The sequence below is a fragment of the Lissotriton helveticus genome, chromosome 3_1 (assembly GCF_964261635.1).
Source record: "Lissotriton helveticus chromosome 3_1, aLisHel1.1, whole genome shotgun sequence".
NCBI classification, from domain to species: domain Eukaryota; kingdom Metazoa; phylum Chordata; class Amphibia; order Caudata; family Salamandridae; genus Lissotriton; species Lissotriton helveticus.
The window spans coordinates 997,819,814-997,844,899 of record NC_136061.1 but is presented as its reverse complement, the minus strand read 5'-3'; the positions used below and the strand labels follow the sequence as shown (position 1 = coordinate 997,844,899).

The 25,086-nt window shown below is 39.9% G+C and overlaps 1 protein-coding gene across 1 annotated transcript in view; it reads left to right on the top strand.

Moving 5' to 3' along the window:
• PJVK (pejvakin) overlaps positions 1–25,086 on the top strand; it is a 197,008-nt gene that overhangs the window by 90,627 nt on the left and 81,295 nt on the right. The window lies entirely within an intron of this gene.

Sequence of the window (25,086 nt, the reverse complement as noted above, 5' to 3'; positions counted from 1 at the left end):
ACGAGCATCAGTTTGTGGTTTGTGACTCGAGTCCGGTATGTCTGTTAGGAAGGGATTTGTTGTGCAAATTGAACTGTACAATATACTGCACCCCACAAGGAGTGGAGGTACAGACTACGGACGATGACGCTACTTTTCAGATGGCAAATCCAAAATCCTGTGTAGAATTATATCCTACTCTGACCGTAGACGATCTACCCCAAGATTTAAGAGATGCAGTGGCGTCAGAGGTGTGGGATTTTACAGGAGAAGAAATAGGATTGATTAAAGGGGTAGAACCGGTAAAAATACTGGTAAAACCAAATGCCGAGTTTCCAAGAACGCCTCAATACAAATTGTCCCAGGAAACGATTGCAGGAATAAAACCTGTGATCGAGTCAATGATTCAACAGGGTATATTGAAAGAAATCGTGGGTAGTCCTTGTAACTCCCCGATTATGGGTTTGCAGAAACCTAGTGGGAAATTCAGGATAGTGCAGGATTTACGAAAAATTAATAACATAGTCGTTTCATGTTGTCCTGTGGTACCGAATCCTTCAGTGATACTGTTTCAAATACCATGTCAAGCAGAGTGGTTCACAGTGATAGATCTTTGCCAGGCCTTCTTTTCCATCCCATTGGATGAAGAGAGCAGATATCTTTTCGCTTTTAAAATGGAAGATCGCGTTTTAACATGGTGTCGAATCCCACAAGGATTCACAGACAGCCCATCCATCTTCAATCAGTTGTTGAAAAAGAATCTCGAAAATCTAGTACTGCCGCAGAATTCGGTTCTGGTACAGTACATAGATGACCTACTTGTTGCGTCAGAGACAGAGGAAGCCTGTAAAGCAGACTCAATTGCCTTGCTGAACCATTTAGCTGAAAATGGACATAAGGTATCTCCGAGCAAGTTGCAGTATTGTCTGACAGAAGTGCAGTATTTAGGGCACCGGTTGGAAAAAGGGAAACGTAAGGTGTCCCCAGAAAGAATTGAGGCGATAATGAAGATGAATGCGCCTACGACACAGAGAGAAGTTAGAATGTTTCTAGGGATGGTAGGTTACTGCCGACAGTGGATAGTCAACTTTTCACTGAAAGCAAATACATTTTTCAGACTTGTGCTCTCTCAATCCCCCCTTTGATGACCTTCAGGGGTCATCATCTTCATCCACAGCATGTTGGAGCAGTAGCAGAATAGGCCCTTAAGTCATAGTCAGAATGCCATATGAAACACTGCCACTGTCACTCAGGGGGTTGTCTCTTCAGGCAGTTTGCCTCAGGACCCTCGTAAGGAGGCCGGCTGGCCTCTTAGCTCGGGCTGGCACTGGTGACACTCCCAATCATGAGTTGGCACTTCTTGGTGCTCCACTAACTGGTAACATAGCTCGGCTTTTCTTCCTGAACAGTCACTCCTTCTTTCTGGTTAGACACTATATTTCCCTCTCAGAGCAGGCAGGCACAATTCTAGGCACTAAGTGGGTCCTCAGCTCTCCAGCAAGTGCACATGTGATGTCTCCCTCACCTATGGGAGACAGGCTGTCAGACTGATACCAGACATGAATCACATCAGCCCTTTGAGCACTCTGCAGAGCACTCCCTTACTTGGTCACAAGGGCGTTGCAACTGAAAAGGAGGTGGTTTGGGTCTGACTTGTATACTGGTTTTCCAGATGGGGGTTGTTAATCAATTTCTAAAGTCCAAGAACCATTTAGTGGTGTTTTCTTTTCAAATTCAAATTTAATGTTCTAGGTGCATTGCAGACACAGCCTTCGTGCAATGTGATGGCTATCATAGCAGGTAATGACAATGCTAGCTCCAAGTGGGAGTATCCACAACATGGGCACAATGAAGTGTCAAGATCTTGCACCTGGCTGACTTTAGCCTCTCTGAATTACTAATCAGGATAAACAAGAAGGCAGGACCACTTTAGGAATCTCCTCTCCCCTAACAACAGGATCTGCTGACTAAACCCAATGTATCTATCATCCACCAAATGGAAGTGGTCAGGAAGGACAAATCAGCAATGGCATGACGGAAGGTCCTCATACAATTTCTAGGGGTAGCCCCATCTCCTTCTTCTCACACTTCAGTGTCTAAATGACCTTCCTCATACTCTAGGAATGCAGATAATCCACATACCTCCCTCCATCTTGGGCCATTTCAAACCCAGGGCAATCCTTAATGGATCTTGCTGGTTCCAGCAATCATACTGTCAGCATAACATGGATTTATTCCAACATCCATACCTCACATACACACTTTACAACAATAGTCTACAAAAATCATAATTAGTCTATTAAAGTGTTGCAAAGGATAATGTTTACTTTGTTGCAATAAATAATGTAACCCTCTATGCATTTCCCTTAGTGGTAAACTGAGATTGAAGCAAATGTAACTTAAAAAACAGAATACCAAATCAGAATGGAATATACGTGTGATTAAATATGATTGCTTAGTACTGAAAACCTGTTAAATTGTTTTTAAAAAATAGGTTTACTTAAACTGCCAATGAAGCTCAGTTATTATTCTAGATCAGAGTTCTTCAATCTGGGGGCGCGACACCATCCTAGGTGGGGGGCACGCACTCACTCTAATTTTACCTTTGTTCCCTGCGTCGCAAGTCTTCTTAGAGAACTCCGGTATAGTTGGAGGTGAAATCGATGGGGCACGAAGTGCCCATGCTTTTGTTATGTTAACCTTCTCAGGAGGGGGTAATTCATATAGCTGAAATGCTTCAGCTGCAGTGAGAGGCAGGAAGTCTCTTCTGCTAAAACGAAGGCACACAAACAGACAGGCCTGTTCCTATGCATTCAATATCATAGCAGCAGAGACTCCTAGCCTCTCACTGCAGCTGAAATGACTGTCTGTGCCTTTGCTTTCAGTTTCAGCAGTGGAGACATCCTGCCTCCCACTGCAGCTGAAGCATTTCAGCTCTATGAATTAACCCCCTCCTGGGAGGGTTAGCTCTTCGCAGAAAGAAGACAACGTTTCTTTTAAAATTACACAGGCAGGCGCGCACAATGCCAGCCAGCCATGTGTTGTTTAAACAGACTGCGAATTGCTTGTTTTGACACTAAATATGGTTATAAATAAAGAAGTTTCCTTTCATTATCAGCCATAGATTATTCAGGCAGCTCTAGAACACAAGTAAAAGTTATTTCTATTTATATTTGCTGTTCAAAGTATGCACAGTGCTGACAATACAGCTTTATGTGACTGCTTATTTTTATGCCGCCTGGACTTCAAAATAATGAGCTGGCAACCCTAATCACATGACTGGGAGTTGGTTGCAGGATCAGCACATTATTTCTTTCCTCCACCCTGATCCCTGGTTACTGCCATATTAGCAATAGTTTAACACATTTGAAACCCTACGTTGCAGTCAATAACATTCTGAGTTACTTCAAATGTCTGGGAATGCACCTTGCATTCAGACAACTCGCTCCTCATTCTCGCCCTTCACTTTCACGCTCACCCTGCACTCACAGTGATCACAATGCACTCACGCTGATCCCCATGCACTCATACCATTCACCCACTTACCCTGCACTCACAGTGCACTCACAATGCACTTGCGCTGTACACCCTGCAGTCACACAAGCACACTACTCAACCAGCACTCATGTGACACTTCACTCACCTGTCCCTCTATATGCAATCTCCCTCAAATAAGCCCACCACTAACCATACATTCATTCGTCCCACTCTGCACTTACATCTGCACCCAAATTCATATGGTCACCTCACTCACCCTGCAGTCACTCCTCTTACCCTACTCACAAACTGTCGAATGGCTCACCGTGTACTCACATGAGCACTCCTGCCACCCACACGGTGCAGAGTTAATGTGCCTGCTCCATAGAATGTGTATCATGCAGATCACGGAACTGAGTGTGGGTAAACTATGAGATGCGCTATAAAAAATTAAATGTTTGCCAGAAAGGTACTATAGAGAGATGAGGTGCATCGTTGGTGAGTGGTAGTGAGGGAATTCATGGAGAAGGAGGAAATGTGGGAGGGGCGCCAAAAAAGACTGTTGCACTGTGTGCAACAAGTGCTAGGGCCAGCCCTGGCTGGGAGTGTTAGCCCCCTCCCGAAGTTTGGGTCTAGTTGTGCCCCTGTACACGAGTATGGGCATGTCGTGCCCCATCAAGTTTTTTGTCCTAAATTACAAAAGTGATTATGAATTATGGCCTAACACCACATGGGCTATTAGGACTGCAGTGCGCACTACTTAAATGAAAAAATTCAGAAAAAAATTCTTAAATATTCAAACCATTTGACCAATGATATGCCATGTCATAACATTTATTTAAATCATCTTTAAATCATGAACATAAACATTATTCATGCTATGATATCGAATTTCAAACTTAAAACATATGCTTTTATATTTGCAAATTTGTCAGAACCACCACCCAATGCATTTCGGGACTTCGTTGTCCCTTCGTCAGGGGTTCCAGTAGTCAACTGTAAAAGCAACAAGGAAACAATATAAAACGATGCCTTATCTCATAAGATGAAATCAATCATCACAATACATCAACATGAAATGTATACTGTAACGTTCACATGAATGTTATTTAACCAACACTACAGCTATTTCCACTAATGCAATCTAAAACACAATATGTCTAATCATATATGCAAAGACGTAAAGAAACTCATGCTTGAACAGTGCCCAGCCACCAGGAGTGTAAACATAAGGAACACATACCTCGCAAATATTTGAAGACTTATGTCTGAAATGAAATGAAAATGCATCCAAAGCATCATTTCTACCAATCACGGCAAGATGTTAATATCATAAAACACCAATGTTATACTAATGCCTTGCTCACCTTTTTTGAACAGGACTACAACTTAGTCCAAACAACCAATCTCGTGGTCTGATGCCGACTCTAAAAAAATGCAATATCTGTAATCAGTGACACAATCCTAATGTACATAGTCCGTAATCCATGTCGTCCCCGCCCACTGCTCACCTCTAATTGTAGCAGTAAATCACACCGAGAGTCCGTCAACTTAATCCTCGGTACCTACAAGAACGTAAAGGTAACATCAATACCTTTGAAAAATTACCCGCTTGTTGCCTTAGCCGAAGCCAAAACCCCTCCTCGCATACCTCTTAAACGCGCCGAGTGCCTTTCAAATTCATCCGCCTGGCTGTCTGATGCACTTCCGTGTCATCGTTAACAGCTTATAACCATCCCTTCCGGTCGGACTCCCATAATGGATAGTGACAACAGACTATGCATGACTACAACAGAAGAGTTGTGGAACTACAGAAAGTCCGCTCGTGTATATGCAAATGTGACATGATTGAAAATCAACACATATGATTCAATAATTATTCCGAAACTACCGCGTATTCAGAGACAAGTCATCTCTGATGACAATAACAACATACTCGCCGACCACCAGTCTATTCAAATCAATAAAACTTTATCAAATACAAGACCCACTGTGTGAATGTGACATAAAAAGCGTGACGAAAAAAGAAGAAAGAAAGAGTGGCAGAAAAAAGGTGAATAGCTGAAAAAAGAAGAATTAATAAAATAAACTAAATAGATCACTGCCTGCTATTTACAACTTAGAAAGAATTAACATAAATTAACCTGCCTACTATTTACAACTTTTGCTTCAACAATATATGTACATCGATGTTATTCAATAAGCCCTAGATTGCAATGTGTAGTGTTGTCATGTGTTTTGAAGTGTAGCTCTATAGGATTCCTTAAGGCAAAATGAGGCTGTCCTCCTGCCCTACTATTAAAGAAAACAACTAAATTCGAATTTGTCATTAAGCCCCCCTGGGCTCAGAGTTTGTAATTTTTTGATCCAGAAGGCCTCTCTCTGGAGGAGTGCCTGGTCATTGTCTCTACCTGCATACCGGGCGACTGCTTCAATGATCTGACACTTCATCTGCGCGATGGTGTGTCTCAGTTCGATCCAATGTACTGCCAATGGAGACGTATGATTTTGATTCCGTATCCTGCTCTTGTGCTCTGATATTCGTATTTTAAATTTCCTTGTGGTTTTCCCAACATATAATAGCCCACATGGACATTTGATAGAATAAACAACGAATTCAGTATTGCAGTCAGACGTGTGATATAATGGAATTTTTTCACCAGTTCTAGGATGTAGTAACGTGGTCCCTAGTATCATATTATTGCAGTTGTTGCAATTCCAACATTTCGTGGTACCCCGGAATGAACCTCTTTTTAGTTTGGCTTTTGCTGGTTTGGTTAGAAATTCTTTGAGATTTTGGGCTCTTAAATATGCACATAAAGGTTTTTCTCTAAACAAATTTCCAAAATCTGGTTCCACTTCCAACAGTTCCCATCTGTGCAGAAGGATCTTTTTAATGTCTCTCGAAGCTGATGAATACTTAGAAACAAAAATCATCCGGTTCGTGCTAGTTTTTTCTTTTTTGGTCAATAACGAGCTTCTTGTCATGTTGTTTACTTTTTTCAATTGAATGTCAAGTATGGATTCTGGATATCCTCTTTGGATGTACCTTGCCTTTTGTTGAGTTAATGATGCTGCACAATCAGTTTCGTTCGAGGAGATACGTTTAATCCTCATAAATTGAGATGTGGGTAAATTGTCAATTAGATTTTTTGGATGGAAGCTGGTATATAACAATGCATTATTTCTGTCGGTTGGTTTCTTGAACAGCTTAGTTTCTATGGTTTGCTCCTTTAATTTTACCACAACATCCAGGAACGAAATTTCATCATGATGAATCGTAGAGGTAAATTGTATCCTCGGATCTATTTGGTTGAGACGAGTAATGTTTCTCACAAGTGAATCTTCAGATAGACGCCAAATTAAAAAAATGTCGTCAATATAGCGTCGAAAGAACACAAGACCTTCTTGCCATTGTACATCCAACAGTATGTTGTCATGTTCAAATTTCGCCATGAATGTATTGGCATACATGGGTGCCCCTGGAAAACCCATGGATGTCCCGTTCATCTGATTATAGAAGACATCTTGCCACTCAAAATAACTGTTCATTAGACAGAACTCCAATAACTGTAACACGAAACATTTCTGACTGTCTGTTCCTTCTTCTTGGAGAAGTGCCCATTCGACTGCTTCCAAACCAGACTGATGTGGAATAGATGTATATAATGCCACGACATCTATCGTGCATAGTATCCAATGTTCCTGAGTTTGAGGGATCGCTGTTAAACTTCTCAAAAAATCTGAAGTATCTTCAATGTAGGTTGACCATTTCTGCACAAAAGACTGAAGAAAATGATCAATATATCTCCCTGGATTTTCAAAAATTGATCCACAGCCAGATACAATGGGTCGAAATGGCGGGTCGTGAAGATTTTTGTGAATCTTAGGTAGGAAATAAATCCTCGGGCGTCTTGGATGAATTTGCTGTAAATATTTCCTAGTTTTTTCATCAATCCAATTAAGTTTTACTGCTTGCTCAAGAATCTTATCAAGGTTTTGCGAAATTTCACAGGTGGGATCTTGACCCAACTTTAGGTACGTGTTTTCATCCATGACATGTTCAGTCCCTTTCTTCATGTAGAAGTCACCATCCATCATGACAAGCCCTCCACCTTTATCAGCCTTCTGGAAAGTTATAGTTTTGTCCTGTGATAGTCTTTGTAGTGTGCTGTATTCCGCACGAGTCATGTTTCTCAACTGTCTTTTGTATTTCAATTTGTTCAGATCTATTTTCACCAAAGTTTCAAAATTATCTAGCGTCTTATGAGACACTGGGGCTTGAAATTTACTTTTTGGTTTAAAAATGGTAGTTTCTTGTGGTGTGACGTTTTGGCAGACATTAGTGAAGAAATGACGCAGTCTTAAAAGTCTCATGAATTTGAAAAACGAAACTTCAGTCTCCAAATCTGTGGTGTGATATGTATTCACAAATGAAGTGCCCTTATTTAGTACTCTCTCCTCAAATGTGGTTAACTTTTTCGTGGAAATATTTATTATGAGAGTTTCACTTGACTCCTCAGTCCGGTCTTTTTTTCTATTTCTTTTTCCTTTCCCACGTCTTGTCTTTTGTCTGAATGTTTTGATGTTGAAGGATCCGGTGGTTTGGTCAAATCCAGGCCTGCCTCTAACCGGGAGGCCATGATGGTTGTGATCTGACCTGCACTTTCTTCAGACGATTGGGTTTGTGATTGAGGTTTCCTTTGGGTGTATCTACGCTGAGCATATACCTCCGCCCATGTATAAGCTTCATTCAGCTTATAATCGATGGTATCTCTTTTGAATTTCCTCAGTTTCGTTTCCTGGAGCTCTTTCCCGTATTTATCAAGCTTACTTTCCATTTCTACCAGAAAAGATTCCCATGGTTCTGCGTCCATCCTTGCTGTCAAATCCTCTTTAATGTGATAAATCTCTTCCTCAAGATCTTTGATGGTAGTGGATAGTTCCTCAATTAATAATAAAATCAGATCTAAGGAGCATTTATTTAAGATGCTATACCACTTTTCCATGAATTTACTGTTACTATGTAATCGAAATAACATTGGCCTGATGGCCAGTCTCAAACCTCGCGGAATCCTTTTCACTCTATGATACTGGATCAAAGTTGAGGCGTGTAGTCTTTGATTCAATTCACGCCTAGTCAGATATTCTAGTTGACGTAACTGTTGCGTCACAGTTCCACTTTGGGCATCGAATTTTTTTGCTTCCTTGATCAAATTATATATTTTGTCTGCTTCCTCAGGTGTATATGATTTAGTTGGAGCTCTGTTTTCTGTTATTGAAGAAATGCTTTCAAAAGACATTTTGAACTTGGTGCTGACAATCAATATTTTAGCAGAGAGTAATAAGATATATGTGGATGATTGTCGCACACTCTCCTTAAATTTAAACTAGTTTTTAGACGGTATGTGTGCTGCTCTGCATTAATACCTGCTAAGTATTGGTAAACAATTATGAATTATGGCCTAACACCACATGGGCTATTAGGACTGCAGTGCGCACTACTTAAATGAAAAAATTCAGAAAAAAATTCTTAAATATTCAAACCATTTGACCAATGATATGCCATGTCATAACATTTATTTAAATCATCTTTAAATCATGAACATAAACATTATTCATGCTATGATATCGAATTTCAAACTTAAAACATATGCTTTTATATTTGCAAATTTGTCAGAACCACCACCCAATGCATTTCGGGACTTCGTTGTCCCTTCGTCAGGGGTTCCAGTAGTCAACTGTAAAAGCAACAAGGAAACAATATAAAACGATGCCTTATCTCATAAGATGAAATCAATCATCACAATACATCAACATGAAATGTATACTGTAACGTTCACATGAATGTTATTTAACCAACACTACAGCTATTTCCACTAATGCAATCTAAAACACAATATGTCTAATCATATATGCAAAGACGTAAAGAAACTCATGCTTGAACAGTGCCCAGCCACCAGGAGTGTAAACATAAGGAACACATACCTCGCAAATATTTGAAGACTTATGTCTGAAATGAAATGAAAATGCATCCAAAGCATCATTTCTACCAATCACGGCAAGATGTTAATATCATAAAACACCAATGTTATACTAATGCCTTGCTCACCTTTTTTGAACAGGACTACAACTTAGTCCAAACAACCAATCTCGTGGTCTGATGCCGACTCTAAAAAAATGCAATATCTGTAATCAGTGACACAATCCTAATGTACATAGTCCGTAATCCATGTCGTCCCCGCCCACTGCTCACCTCTAATTGTAGCAGTAAATCACACCGAGAGTCCGTCAACTTAATCCTCGGTACCTACAAGAACGTAAAGGTAACATCAATACCTTTGAAAAATTACCCGCTTGTTGCCTTAGCCGAAGCCAAAACCCCTCCTCGCATACCTCTTAAACGCGCCGAGTGCCTTTCAAATTCATCCGCCTGGCTGTCTGATGCACTTCCGTGTCATCGTTAACAGCTTATAACCATCCCTTCCGGTCGGACTCCCATAATGGATAGTGACAACAGACTATGCTTGACTACAACAGAAGAGTTGTGGAACTACAGAAAGTCCGCTCGTGTATATGCAAATGTGACATGATTGAAAATCAACACATATGATTCAATAATTATTCCGAAACTACCGCGTATTCAGAGACAAGTCATCTCTGATGACAATAACAACATACTCGCCGACCACCAGTCTATTCAAATCAATAAAACTTTATCAAATACAAGACCCACTGTGTGAATGTGACATAAAAAGCGTGACGAAAAAAGAAGAAAGAAAGAGTGGCAGAAAAAAGGTGAATAGCTGAAAAAAGAAGAATTAATAAAATAAACTAAATAGATCACTGCCTGCTATTTACAACTTAGAAAGAATTAACATAAATTAACCTGCCTACTATTTACAACTTTTGCTTCAACAATATATGTACATCGATGTTATTCAATAAGCCCTAGATTGCAATGTGTAGTGTTGTCATGTGTTTTGAAGTGTAGCTCTATAGGATTCCTTAAGGCAAAATGAGGCTGTCCTCCTGCCCTACTATTAAAGAAAACAACTAAATTCGAATTTGTCATTAAGCCCCCCTGGGCTCAGAGTTTGTAATTTTTTGATCCAGAAGGCCTCTCTCTGGAGGAGTGCCTGGTCATTGTCTCTACCTGCATACCGGGCGACTGCTTCAATGATCTGACACTTCATCTGCGCGATGGTGTGTCTCAGTTCGATCCAATGTACTGCCAATGGAGACGTATGATTTTGATTCCGTATCCTGCTCTTGTGCTCTGATATTCGTATTTTAAATTTCCTTGTGGTTTTCCCAACATATAATAGCCCACATGGACATTTGATAGAATAAACAACGAATTCAGTATTGCAGTCAGACGTGTGATATAATGGAATTTTTTCACCAGTTCTAGGATGTAGTAACGTGGTCCCTAGTATCATATTATTGCAGTTGTTGCAATTCCAACATTTCGTGGTACCCCGGAATGAACCTCTTTTTAGTTTGGCTTTTGCTGGTTTGGTTAGAAATTCTTTGAGATTTTGGGCTCTTAAATATGCACATAAAGGTTTTTCTCTAAACAAATTTCCAAAATCTGGTTCCACTTCCAACAGTTCCCATCTGTGCAGAAGGATCTTTTTAATGTCTCTCGAAGCTGATGAATACTTAGAAACAAAAATCATCCGGTTCGTGCTAGTTTTTTCTTTTTTGGTCAATAACGAGCTTCTTGTCATGTTGTTTACTTTTTTCAATTGAATGTCAAGTATGGATTCTGGATATCCTCTTTGGATGTACCTTGCCTTTTGTTGAGTTAATGATGCTGCACAATCAGTTTCGTTCGAGGAGATACGTTTAATCCTCATAAATTGAGATGTGGGTAAATTGTCAATTAGATTTTTTGGATGGAAGCTGGTATATAACAATGCATTATTTCTGTCGGTTGGTTTCTTGAACAGCTTAGTTTCTATGGTTTGCTCCTTTAATTTTACCACAACATCCAGGAACGAAATTTCATCATGATGAATCGTAGAGGTAAATTGTATCCTCGGATCTATTTGGTTGAGACGAGTAATGTTTCTCACAAGTGAATCTTCAGATAGACGCCAAATTAAAAAAATGTCGTCAATATAGCGTCGAAAGAACACAAGACCTTCTTGCCATTGTACATCCAACAGTATGTTGTCATGTTCAAATTTCGCCATGAATGTATTGGCATACATGGGTGCCCCTGGAAAACCCATGGATGTCCCGTTCATCTGATTATAGAAGACATCTTGCCACTCAAAATAACTGTTCATTAGACAGAACTCCAATAACTGTAACACGAAACATTTCTGACTGTCTGTTCCTTCTTCTTGGAGAAGTGCCCATTCGACTGCTTCCAAACCAGACTGATGTGGAATAGATGTATATAATGCCACGACATCTATCGTGCATAGTATCCAATGTTCCTGAGTTTGAGGGATCGCTGTTAAACTTCTCAAAAAATCTGAAGTATCTTCAATGTAGGTTGACCATTTCTGCACAAAAGACTGAAGAAAATGATCAATATATCTCCCTGGATTTTCAAAAATTGATCCACAGCCAGATACAATGGGTCGAAATGGCGGGTCGTGAAGATTTTCCAATTAAGTTTTACTGCTTGCTCAAGAATCTTATCAAGGTATTGATAAGATTCTTGAGCAAGCAGTAAAACTTAATTGGATTGATGAAAAAACTAGGAAATATTTACAGCAAATTCATCCAAGACGCCCGAGGATTTATTTCCTACCTAAGATTCACAAAAATCTTCACGACCCGCCATTTCGACCCATTGTATCTGGCTGTGGATCAATTTTTGAAAATCCAGGGAGATATATTGATCATTTTCTTCAGTCTTTTGTGCAGAAATGGTCAACCTACATTGAAGATACTTCAGATTTTTTGAGAAGTTTAACAGCGATCCCTCAAACTCAGGAACATTGGATACTATGCACGATAGATGTCGTGGCATTATATACATCTATTCCACATCAGTCTGGTTTGGAAGCAGTCGAATGGGCACTTCTCCAAGAAGAAGGAACAGACAGTCAGAAATGTTTCGTGTTACAGTTATTGGAGTTCTGTCTAATGAACAGTTATTTTGAGTGGCAAGATGTCTTCTATAATCAGATGAACGGGACATCCATGGGTTTTCCAGGGGCACCCATGTATGCCAATACATTCATGGCGAAATTTGAACATGACAACATACTGTTGGATGTACAATGGCAAGAAGGTCTTGTGTTCTTTCGACGCTATATTGACGACATTTTTTTAATTTGGCGTCTATCTGAAGATTCACTTGTGAGAAACATTACTCGTCTCAACCAAATAGATCCGAGGATACAATTTACCTCTACGATTCATCATGATGAAATTTCGTTCCTGGATGGTGTGGTAAAATTAAAGGAGCAAACCATAGAAACTAAGCTGTTCAAGAAACCAACCGACAGAAATAATGCATTGTTATATACCAGCTTCCATCCAAAAAATCTAATTGACAATTTACCCACATCTCAATTTATGAGGATTAAACGTATCTCCTCGAACGAAACTGATTGTGCAGCATCATTAACTCAACAAAAGGCAAGGTACATCCAAAGAGGATATCCAGAATCCATACTTGACATTCAATTGAAAAAAGTAAACAACATGACAAGAAGCTCGTTATTGACCAAAAAAGAAAAAACTAGCACGAACCGGATGATTTTTGTTTCTAAGTATTCATCAGCTTCGAGAGACATTAAAAAGATCCTTCTGCACAGATGGGAACTGTTGGAAGTGGAACCAGATTTTGGAAATTTGTTTAGAGAAAAACCTTTATGTGCATATTTAAGAGCCCAAAATCTCAAAGAATTTCTAACCAAACCAGCAAAAGCCAAACTAAAAAGAGGTTCATTCCGGGGTACCACGAAATGTTGGAATTGCAACAACTGCAATAATATGATACTAGGGACCACGTTACTACATCCTAGAACTGGTGAAAAAATTCCATTATATCACACGTCTGACTGCAATACTGAATTCGTTGTTTATTCTATCAAATGTCCATGTGGGCTATTATATGTTGGGAAAACCACAAGGAAATTTAAAATACGAATATCAGAGCACAAGAGCAGGATACGGAATCAAAATCATACGTCTCCATTGGCAGTACATTGGATCGAACTGAGACACACCATCGCGCAGATGAAGTGTCAGATCATTGAAGCAGTCGCCCGGTATGCAGGTAGAGACAATGACCAGGCACTCCTCCAGAGAGAGGCCTTCTGGATCAAAAAATTACAAACTCTGAGCCCAGGGGGGCTTAATGACAAATTCGAATTTAGTTGTTTTCTTTAATAGTAGGGCAGGAGGACAGCCTCATTTTGCCTTAAGGAATCCTATAGAGCTACACTTCAAAACACATGACAACACTACACATTGCAATCTAGGGCTTATTGAATAACATCGATGTACATATATTGTTGAAGCAAAAGTTGTAAATAGTAGGCAGGTTAATTTATGTTAATTCTTTCTAAGTTGTAAATAGCAGGCAGTGATCTATTTAGTTTATTTTATTAATTCTTCTTTTTTCAGCTATTCACCTTTTTTCTGCCACTCTTTCTTTCTTCTTTTTTCGTCACGCTTTTTATGTCACATTCACACAGTGGGTCTTGTATTTGATAAAGTTTTATTGATTTGAATAGACTGGTGGTCGGCGAGTATGTTGTTATTGTCATCAGAGATGACTTGTCTCTGAATACGCGGTAGTTTCGGAATAATTATTGAATCATATGTGTTGATTTTCAATCATGTCACATTTGCATATACACGAGCGGACTTTCTGTAGTTCCACAACTCTTCTGTTGTAGTCAAGCATAGTCTGTTGTCACTATCCATTATGGGAGTCCGACCGGAAGGGATGGTTATAAGCTGTTAACGATGACACGGAAGTGCATCAGACAGCCAGGCGGATGAATTTGAAAGGCACTCGGCGCGTTTAAGAGGTATGCGAGGAGGGGTTTTGGCTTCGGCTAAGGCAACAAGCGGGTAATTTTTCAAAGGTATTGATGTTACCTTTACGTTCTTGTAGGTACCGAGGATTAAGTTGACGGACTCTCGGTGTGATTTACTGCTACAATTAGAGGTGAGCAGTGGGCGGGGACGACATGGATTACGGACTATGTACATTAGGATTGTGTCACTGATTACAGATATTGCATTTTTTTAGAGTCGGCATCAGACCACGAGATTGGTTGTTTGGACTAAGTTGTAGTCCTGTTCAAAAAAGGTGAGCAAGGCATTAGTATAACATTGGTGTTTTATGATATTAACATCTTGCCGTGATTGGTAGAAATGATGCTTTGGATGCATTTTCATTTCATTTCAGACATAAGTCTTCAAATATTTGCGAGGTATGTGTTCCTTATGTTTACACTCCTGGTGGCTGGGCACTGTTCAAGCATGAGTTTCTTTACGTCTTTGCATATATGATTAGACATATTGTGTTTTAGATTGCATTAGTGGAAATAGCTGTAGTGTTGGTTAAATAACATTCATGTGAACGTTACAGTATACATTTCATGTTGATGTATTGTGATGATTGATTTCATCTTATGAGATAAGGCATCGTTTTATATTGTTTCCTTGTTGCTTTTACAGTTGACTACTGGAACCCCTGACGAAGGGACAACGAAGTCCCGAAATGCATTGGGTGGTGGTTCTGACAAATTTGCAAATATAAAAGCATATGTTTTAAGTTTGAAATTCGATATCATAGCATGAATAATGTTTATGTTCATGATTTAAAGATGATTTAAATAAATGTTATGACATGGCATATCATTGGTCAAATGGTTTGAATATTTAAGAATTTTTTTCTGAATTTTTTCATTTAAGTAGTGCGCACTGCAGTCCTAATAGCCCATGTGGTGTTAGGCCATAATTCATAATTGTTTACCAATACTTAGCAGGTATTAATGCAGAGCAGCACACATACCGTCTAAAAACTAGTTTAAATTTAAGGAGAGTGTGCGACAATCATCCACATATATCTTATTACTCTCTGCTAAAATATTGATTGTCAGCACCAAGTTCAAAATGTCTTTTGAAAGCATTTCTTCAATAACAGAAAACAGAGCTCCAACTAAATCATATACACCTGAGGAAGCAGACAAAATATATAATTTGATCAAGGAAGCAAAAAAATTTGATGCCCAAAGTGGAACTGTGACACAACAGTTACGTCAACTAGAATATCTGACTAGGCGTGAATTGAATCAAAGACTACACGCCTCAACTTTGATCCAGTATCATAGAGTGAAAAGGATTCCGCGAGGTTTGAGACTGGCCATCAGGCCAATGTTATTTCGATTACATAGTAACAGTAAATTCATGGAAAAGTGGTATAGCATCTTAAATAAATGCTCCTTAGATCTGATTTTATTATTAATTGAGGAACTATCCACTACCATCAAAGATCTTGAGGAAGAGATTTATCACATTAAAGAGGATTTGGCAGCAAGGATGGACGCAGAACCATGGGAATCTTTTCTGGTAGAAATGGAAAGTAAGCTTGATAAATACGGGAAAGAGCTCCAGGAAACGAAACTGAGGAAATTCAAAAGAGATACCATCGATTATAAGCTGAATGAAGCTTATACATGGGCGGAGGTATATGCTCAGCGTAGATACACCCAAAGGAAACCTCAATCACAAACCCAATCGTCTGAAGAAAGTGGAGTGTCAGATCAAGATACCGATACATCAAGGCCTCCGGCTAGTTCACTTTTGAAGCATAAACCAAGTACTCAAAGACAAGGAGAGGTTTCAACTAGTAGAACAGATGCATCTTCTGAAAGCATTCCTACTGTGGCTTTTTTAGAGGCAGGCCTGGATTTGACCAAACCACCGGATCCTTCAACATCAAAACATTCAGACAAAAGACAAGACGTGGGAAAGGAAAAAGAAATAGAAAAAAAGACCGGACTGAGGAGTCAAGTGAAACTCTCCTAATAAATATTTCCACGAAAAAGTTAACCACATTTGAGGAGAGAGTACTAAATAAGGGCACTTCATTTGTGAATACATATCACACCACAGATTTGGAGACTGAAGTTTCGTTTTTCAAATTCATGAGACTTTTAAGACTGCGTCATTTCTTCACTAATGTCTGCCAAAACGTCACACCACAAGAAACTACCATTTTTAAACCAAAAAGTAAATTTCAAGCCCCAGTGTCTCATAAGACGCTAGATAATTTTGAAACTTTGGTGAAAATAGATCTGAACAAATTGAAATACAAAAGACAGTTGAGAAACATGACTCGTGCGGAATACAGCACACTACAAAGACTATCACAGGACAAAACTATAACTTTCCAGAAGGCTGATAAAGGTGGAGGGCTTGTCATGATGGATGGTGACTTCTACATGAAGAAAGGGACTGAACATGTCATGGATGAAAACACGTACCTAAAGTTGGGTCAAGATCCCACCTGTGAAATTTCGCAAAACCTTGATAAGATTCTTGAGCAAGCAGTAAAACTTAATTGGATTGATGAAAAAACTAGGAAATATTTACAGCAAATTCATCCAAGACGCCCGAGGATTTATTTCCTACCTAAGATTCACAAAAATCTTCACGACCCGCCATTTCGACCCATTGTATCTGGCTGTGGATCAATTTTTGAAAATCCAGGGAGATATATTGATCATTTTCTTCAGTCTTTTGTGCAGAAATGGTCAACCTACATTGAAGATACTTCAGATTTTTTGAGAAGTTTAACAGCGATCCCTCAAACTCAGGAACATTGGATACTATGCACGATAGATGTCGTGGCATTATATACATCTATTCCACATCAGTCTGGTTTGGAAGCAGTCGAATGGGCACTTCTCCAAGAAGAAGGAACAGACAGTCAGAAATGTTTCGTGTTACAGTTATTGGAGTTCTGTCTAATGAACAGTTATTTTGAGTGGCAAGATGTCTTCTATAATCAGATGAACGGGACATCCATGGGTTTTCCAGGGGCACCCATGTATGCCAATACATTCATGGCGAAATTTGAACATGACAACATACTGTTGGATGTACAATGGCAAGAAGGTCTTGTGTTCTTTCGACGCTATATTGACGACATTTTTTTAATTTGGCGTCTATCTGAAGATTCACTTGTGAGAAACATTACTCGTCTCAACCAAATAGATCCGAGGATACAATTTACCTCTACGATTCATCATGATGAAATTTCGTTCCTGGATGTTGTGGTAAAATTAAAGGAGCAAACCATAGAAACTAAGCTGTTCAAGAAACCAACCGACAGAAATAATGCATTGTTATATACCAGCTTCCATCCAAAAAATCTAATTGACAATTTACCCACATCTCAATTTATGAGGATTAAACGTATCTCCTCGAACAAAACTGATTGTGCAGCATCATTAACTCAACAAAAGGCAAGGTACATCCAAAGAGGATATCCAGAATCCATACTTGACATTCAATTGAAAAAAGTAAACAACATGACAAGAAGCTCGTTATTGACCAAAAAAGAAAAAACTAGCACGAACCGGATGATTTTTGTTTCTAAGTATTCATCAGCTTCGAGAGACATTAAAAAGATCCTTCTGCACAGATGGGAACTGTTGGAAGTGGAACCAGATTTTGGAAATTTGTTTAGAGAAAAACCTTTATGTGCATATTTAAGAGCCCAAAATCTCAAAGAATTTCTAACCAAACCAGCAAAAGCCAAACTAAAAAGAGGTTCATTCCGGGGTACCACGAAATGTTGGAATTGCAACAACTGCAATAATATGATACTAGGGACCACGTTACTACATCCTAGAACTGGTGAAAAAATTCCATTATATCACACGTCTGACTGCAATACTGAATTCGTTGTTTATTCTATCAAATGTCCATGTGGGCTATTATATGTTGGGAAAACCACAAGGAAATTTAAAATACGAATATCAGAGCACAAGAGCAGGATACGGAATCAAAATCATACGTCTCCATTGGCAGTACATTGGATCGAACTGAGACACACCATCGCGCAGATGAAGTGTCAGATCATTGAAGCAGTCGCCCGGTATGCAGGTAGAGACAATGACCAGGCACTCCTCCAGAGAGAGGCCTTCTGGATCAAAAAATTACAAACTCTGAGCCCAGGGGGGCTTAATGACAAATTCGAATTTAGTTGTTTTCTTTAATAGTAGGGCAGGAGGACAGCCTCATTTTGCCTTAAGGAATCCTATAGAGCTACACTTCAAAACACATGACAACACTACACATTGCAATCTAGGGCTTATTGAATAACATCGATGTACATATATTGTTGAAGCAAAAGTTGTAAATAGTAGGCAGGTTAATTTATGTTAATTCTTTCTAAGTTGTAAATAGCAGGCAGTGATCTATTTAGTTTATTTTATTAATTCTTCTTTTTTCAGCTATTCACCTTTTTTCTGCCACTCTTTCTTTCTTCTTTTTTCGTCACGCTTTTTATGTCACATTCACACAGTGGGTCTTGTATTTGATAAAGTTTTATTGATTTGAATAGACTGGTGGTCGGCGAGTATGTTGTTATTGTCATCAGAGATGACTTGTCTCTGAATACGCGGTAGTTTCGGAATAATTATTGAATCATATGTGTTGATTTTCAATCATGTCACATTTGCATATACACGAGCGGACTTTCTGTAGTTCCACAACTCTTCTGTTGTAGTCAAGCATAGTCTGTTGTCACTATCCATTATGGGAGTCCGACCGGAAGGGATGGTTATAAGCTGTTAACGATGACACGGAAGTGCATCAGACAGCCAGGCGGATGAATTTGAAAGGCACTCGGCGCGTTTAAGAGGTATGCGAGGAGGGGTTTTGGCTTCGGCTAAGGCAACAAGCGGGTAATTTTTCAAAGGTATTGATGTTACCTTTACGTTCTTGTAGGTACCGAGGATTAAGTTGACGGACTCTCGGTGTGATTTACTGCTACAATTAGAGGTGAGCAGTGGGCGGGGACGACATGGATTACGGACTATGTACATTAGGATTGTGTCACTGATTACAGATATTGCATTTTTTTAGAGTCGGCATCAGACCACGAGATTGGTTGTTTGGACTAAGTTGTAGTCCTGTTCAAAAAAGGTGAGCAAGGCATTAGTATAACATTGGTGTTTTATGATATTAACATCTTGCCGTGATTGGTAGAAATGATGCTTTGGATGCATTTTCATTTCATTTCAGACATAAGTCTTCAAATATTTGCGAGGTATGTGTTCCTTATGTTTACACTCCTGGTGGCTGGGCACTGTTCAAGCATGAGTTTCTTTACGTCTTTGCATATATGATTAGACATATTGTGTTTTAGATTGCATTAGTGGAAATAGCTGTAGTGTTGGTTAAATAACATTCATGTGAACGTTACAGTATACATTTCATGTTGATGTATTGTGATGATTGATTTCATCTTATGAGATAAGGCATCGTTTTATATTGTTTCCTTGTTGCTTTTACAGTTGACTACTGGAACCCCTGACGAAGGGACAACGAAGTCCCGAAATGCATTGGGTGGTGGTTCTGACAAATTTGCAAATATAAAAGCATATGTTTTAAGTTTGAAATTCGATATCATAGCATGAATAATGTTTATGTTCATGATTTAAAGATGATTTAAATAAATGTTATGACATGGCATATCATTGGTCAAATGGTTTGAATATTTAAGAATTTTTTTCTGAATTTTTTCATTTAAGTAGTGCGCACTGCAGTCCTAATAGCCCATGTGGTGTTAGGCCATAATTCATAATTGTTTACCAATACTTAGCAGGTATTAATGCAGAGCAGCACACATACCGTCTAAAAACTAGTTTAAATTTAAGGAGAGTGTGCGACAATCATCCACATATATCTAAATTACAAAAGGACACATTTACATGCACTGCAATCCAGCCTTCCAGGGGGGGGCCTTGATAAAGACAGCTATGTTTTGCCCTGATGGCCTGAAATAATTCCTAAACAGATTCTTGTAAATACCGTTTTGTTTAATTTCTTTTTAACTTGATTGATGTAAGTAGTCTATTACTATTTGCAGAGAAATGTCTTTGTTTTATGCAACAACCATAAAAAAGTTTCCTTTAGATCCAAGCAGGCCCTCACATATGAGAAATTGGAGGATATCACAGATATTATTCGCTGTAAAGCTAGTGGGCTGCTGCTTTGTTACAACAGTGAAAACACATCACTATCTCTGAACATTAGATGTAAACGCTTTTAGGATTTTGACCATAGGGCCTGTGCACCACTAGTAGCATGGCTAAATAGGGTATGGCAGAGCAGAAAGTAAATCATTTAGACTCAAAGCTGTACTGAACAGGGGTCCCCAAAATAGTTTTGGCCCAGAGCACCCAAAATCTTTAACATGTCCCTGCCACCACAAAGTCTGTCAGACAACATTGCTCTGAAGCAAAATAGACATCATTAATTTATTATTAGTTCTATTTTTTTTAAACATAAGCCCAACGTGTCCTTAACCCCAACTACTTTAGGCAAGCAACTTATTGTACCACTATGGAATTCTCAACTAGGTGTTCGTTCAACGCCCTCTCTGTGGACTTTCAACTTTGTCTTCGCGTCCACAACTGGTTGGTGGGCGATTATCGCATTATAATGCTGCCTAAAACGTTTGTTAATGATTTCTAGAGAAGATTTGTTTCTCGTGTACCAGCTCGGAGCTAGGGAGTACTCGAAAAATCTGACAACACTGTCTCCCTTACAATCCCTGTTTTGGCTGAAAATGTCTGCAGAATATTCAGCTTGAGAGAAACTGCTATCAACACTCTCTCGCCTTTCAGCTCGTCCTATTTATGTAAGATTGGGTTCTCAGCACTTGCAGTATTAAAGACTAGGGGGCAGATTTACAAGCCCCCTGCGCCACAGTATGTCACTTTTCGTGACGTACTGGTGGCGCAGGGGGCTCCTCCATATTTACAAGGACGGGCAAAGCCAACCTGCGTGACTTTTCCTCTCCTTGTAAATACAGTCCCTTCACACACAGCACTTTGCGTTGAAGGGTTGTTCCATGGGTTTTGCTGTAGGTGTTCCCACGCAACACCCATGGAACAAGACACATCTCTAGATTTACGAGGAATCGTAAATCTGGAAATGCGTCTGAATGCCTACTCCAGTGCATGGCTGCAGTGTGTGCGCCAGCACAGGGGGAAGCACAGGAATGCGGTGCCACGCTGCCGCACTTCCTTGTGGATCTGCTCCTGTATGTGGAGCACAACCTGAGGATGGCAGTAGCAAAAATCCATCCACAGATTGACCGTCTGTGGCAAAAAACAGGCACACCCGTCACCTTTATGTTGGTGGTGCTATTATCAATCAGTGTCAAGTGTAACATAAGGCACCCTAGTAAAAACCATTTCTGCACATTTTATCTAGGAAAATGGTGGTTCGAGCTGTGTAAAAAGCCTCTGTCATTTCACCACACCCACTCACAAACCTGCACTTTACTAAACAATCTTATTGTGTTGAACATTATTTGATAGATATGGCCCGGGATATGCGCATGATGGTCGATTATGTAGTGTACCAGATTCCCAAAATTTCTGTCAGGTGGTGGGGGGCATCTAAAAAAGTTGAGCTGGGGGGCTCAACTTACAAAAGTTTGAAGACCTCTGTTCTAGATATATGCTGTGTGATAGGCATTATTTAAATGTTTATTCTGCCATGGGAGAGAAGGCATTTAGGGTGTTAGTTTTCATTGTTGCAATTTACGCTTCTGGTTCCTGGTGCTTGTACTTTGGTTCCTGGGGCACAGGAGAGTAAGTAGTACTTCAGCTTTTTACATGAAGTGAAAGGCCAGGGCATCAGAAAAGGTTTGGGTTGGGGCCATTTCATCAATGTAGGCTTGTAGGTTTTTAATTCCAGCAGTGTTTCTGAAAACTTCCCGTACTAGATATAGTGTCAGCTGGCATCATGAGTATATTTCTCAGATGTTTATTTTCTAAGGGACGGGAGCAGGGTGAGGGGAAAGGAAGACTTGCAAAAGTTTAAATTGAGGAGAGATTTGAAGTGGAAGTTACTGTTTTGGGGAAAAGCAGAGTGGAGTGGAGAATGGTTAGATGTGAGGTATTAGGTAGGTTTTATGATTCAAAAGTGTTACGTGTGAGCCAAGATCTGCTGGTGTTTCTTGGGGCGTATGCAAGGAGGTCGAGGCATGTTGCCTAAGTTGTTTTGCACCACAAAAGAAGGTTTGAGTATAAGGCCATGAAGACAGTTGTTCTGGAAGAAAGTTTGGTTAGGTGAAAAATTAGTAGGTAGTAGGAGAAAATTTTGGTTGACAGTGTTCGGAGTAGAGTTAGGACTACTAAAATAAACTGTGCCATGTGTGCCTATAGTTAGCAATTGATTTCCAGTTTCTGTTAAATAGACATCTTCATGTGTATCCGGTAAACAAAATTCAATTTTTTCAAAAGTATATAAGAATCACAAGTTCTGCCACTGTGTTTTTTTAGCAGAAAGCTAGTAGCCAGCCTCTAATCTACCAGTCTTATCTATGGTTTAAGAATACTATAGTTTTCAGTACATCAATGTTTTTCTGCTTTATTAACAACTAGCAGCCCGTTCCGACGTTGTCCGGGTATGAATTGCTGCCGGCCAGTAGTATATTGTTTTGTAGGATTTCGTTTTGATAGCATTTCTTATCTGTGACAGGCCTGTGAAATGCTCCGATTCACAATACACTGCTGATGCACTTAAGAGTGCGCTTTCAGTAGTGTGTGAACTCGAGTTTCCCTACTTTATTTTTCCTTGTAATATTATATAGCACGAACTCGACAACATGGCATGAGCACAATTTACATTATAGAAGAACACATTCATTTGTGGTAGGCACGGGGAGACAAAGCGATTTGCCTGGAATCACAGGATGTTGAGCTGATGCCGAGATTCGAACGTGGCTCCCCAGCTCTAAAGTTCGCAATTCTAGAACTTGTGGCGGGAGGTGTGTCTAAAAGTGTATGTCGGTGCTGGCCATCAATGAGAGAGCCCTGTGCATTTTTCAAAGCAGTGGTGAAAAAATATGAGTATGTTGCTGGAGATGTGGGCCGCCGTGCCACCAATGTACTTACCAGGGAGGGTAAACACCCATTAATCCGCAACTTTCTTTCCACATACCATCACTCCGCATACTTTCATTACGAAAGTACCATGACTCCGCAATGCCATTATAACGCATGGCATTACATTTTCTATGCTTTTACCACGCATACATTTTTTTGTTTGTTTGTTTTTTTGTTTTTTTTAATTTTAAAGACCTTTATTGCATCATTACACATGTACACAGCACACCGCCTATAACCCAGCGGGCCGGCCGCATATAGTAAATCGTTTCAATCATTCCCGTTTCCATACACAGCCAGTGTGCCGACAACCCGGAGGCCCGGCGGCAAAGCTCGGCATACAATACAGCTCAACATTGCAGCGTGTTCTGTCGTGATGCAAAGGTCCATGCGTTTCCTGTCGGTGTAAACTGTATTAACAATAAACTTAAGTTCTGGGTGCATGTGTCCTGTTTCACCTGCCCTGTATTGCTCGTCTGAGAGAAACATGCTAAACACAAGTACTGATTGTCGGAGAAAAAAAGAAAAAAAGGAAGAAAAAAAAACTCCATCTTTTCATGGCAAATACATATCAACACGGCTGCAAGGTCTAGAGGGAATGTTCAGGCATAGGGGCGTTACAAATCCCTAGTGTAAATCGTATGGGCCAGTATTCATGTTGCGCATTAGGATCCCCCCCTACTGATCCCTATTCATTGTGAGATCTGTGGACATTTCTGTGTCGTACAATCAAATTCCTGCAGGCCACGCATTCTGGGCCATTATCATAACACTTTGCAAGCATTGTCACGCCATATTCTATTAGTAGTACCGTGAACTTAGTCCACCGAGTAGTGGCGCATTTATGCCTCGGTAAGGAGCCAGCATTGTAATAACTCAGAGTCTTTCAGCAATCTCATCCAGCATCACACCTTCAGCACCTTGCAACCCATCAGTAGAAGACTCGGCAGTGGCCAATAAGTATTCCCTTAGTGGGCCCCAGATATCCCTGGCTCTGCTGTGTATTGGCTGTGTATCTGCATATATCTCATTCTGCTCCTGACAGCATATCAGATCATTTAGCCAGTCCTTAAATTTCGGGGCTCGGCAACGACCCCATCTACATGCCACCCTTCGTATTGCTAGCAACATTGCGACATCTATAAACTTCCTGTGTACTTTGGGTATGCGCAATGTAAACCCTAAGAGCATTATGAGGGGGTCTTTATCAAACCGAACATCCACCATCTTTTCCAATGCCGTGTGAACCTGAGTCCAATAGTCAAACACACGTGGACATGTCCACGCCAGGTGTAGAAAGCCTGCGCCTTCTGCTTTGCATCTCTCACATCGGTCATTATCTACTAGGTGAAACCTCATCTTTTTTTCCGGCGTATAATACATTCTCTGCAAAAATTTATAATGAATAATGCGCAGTCTGCAACTGGCTGAGATTCTTGAAGTAAGTTCACAACAATATGACCATTGGGCCTCATCAATGTCCCTACCTATATCTACACTCCAA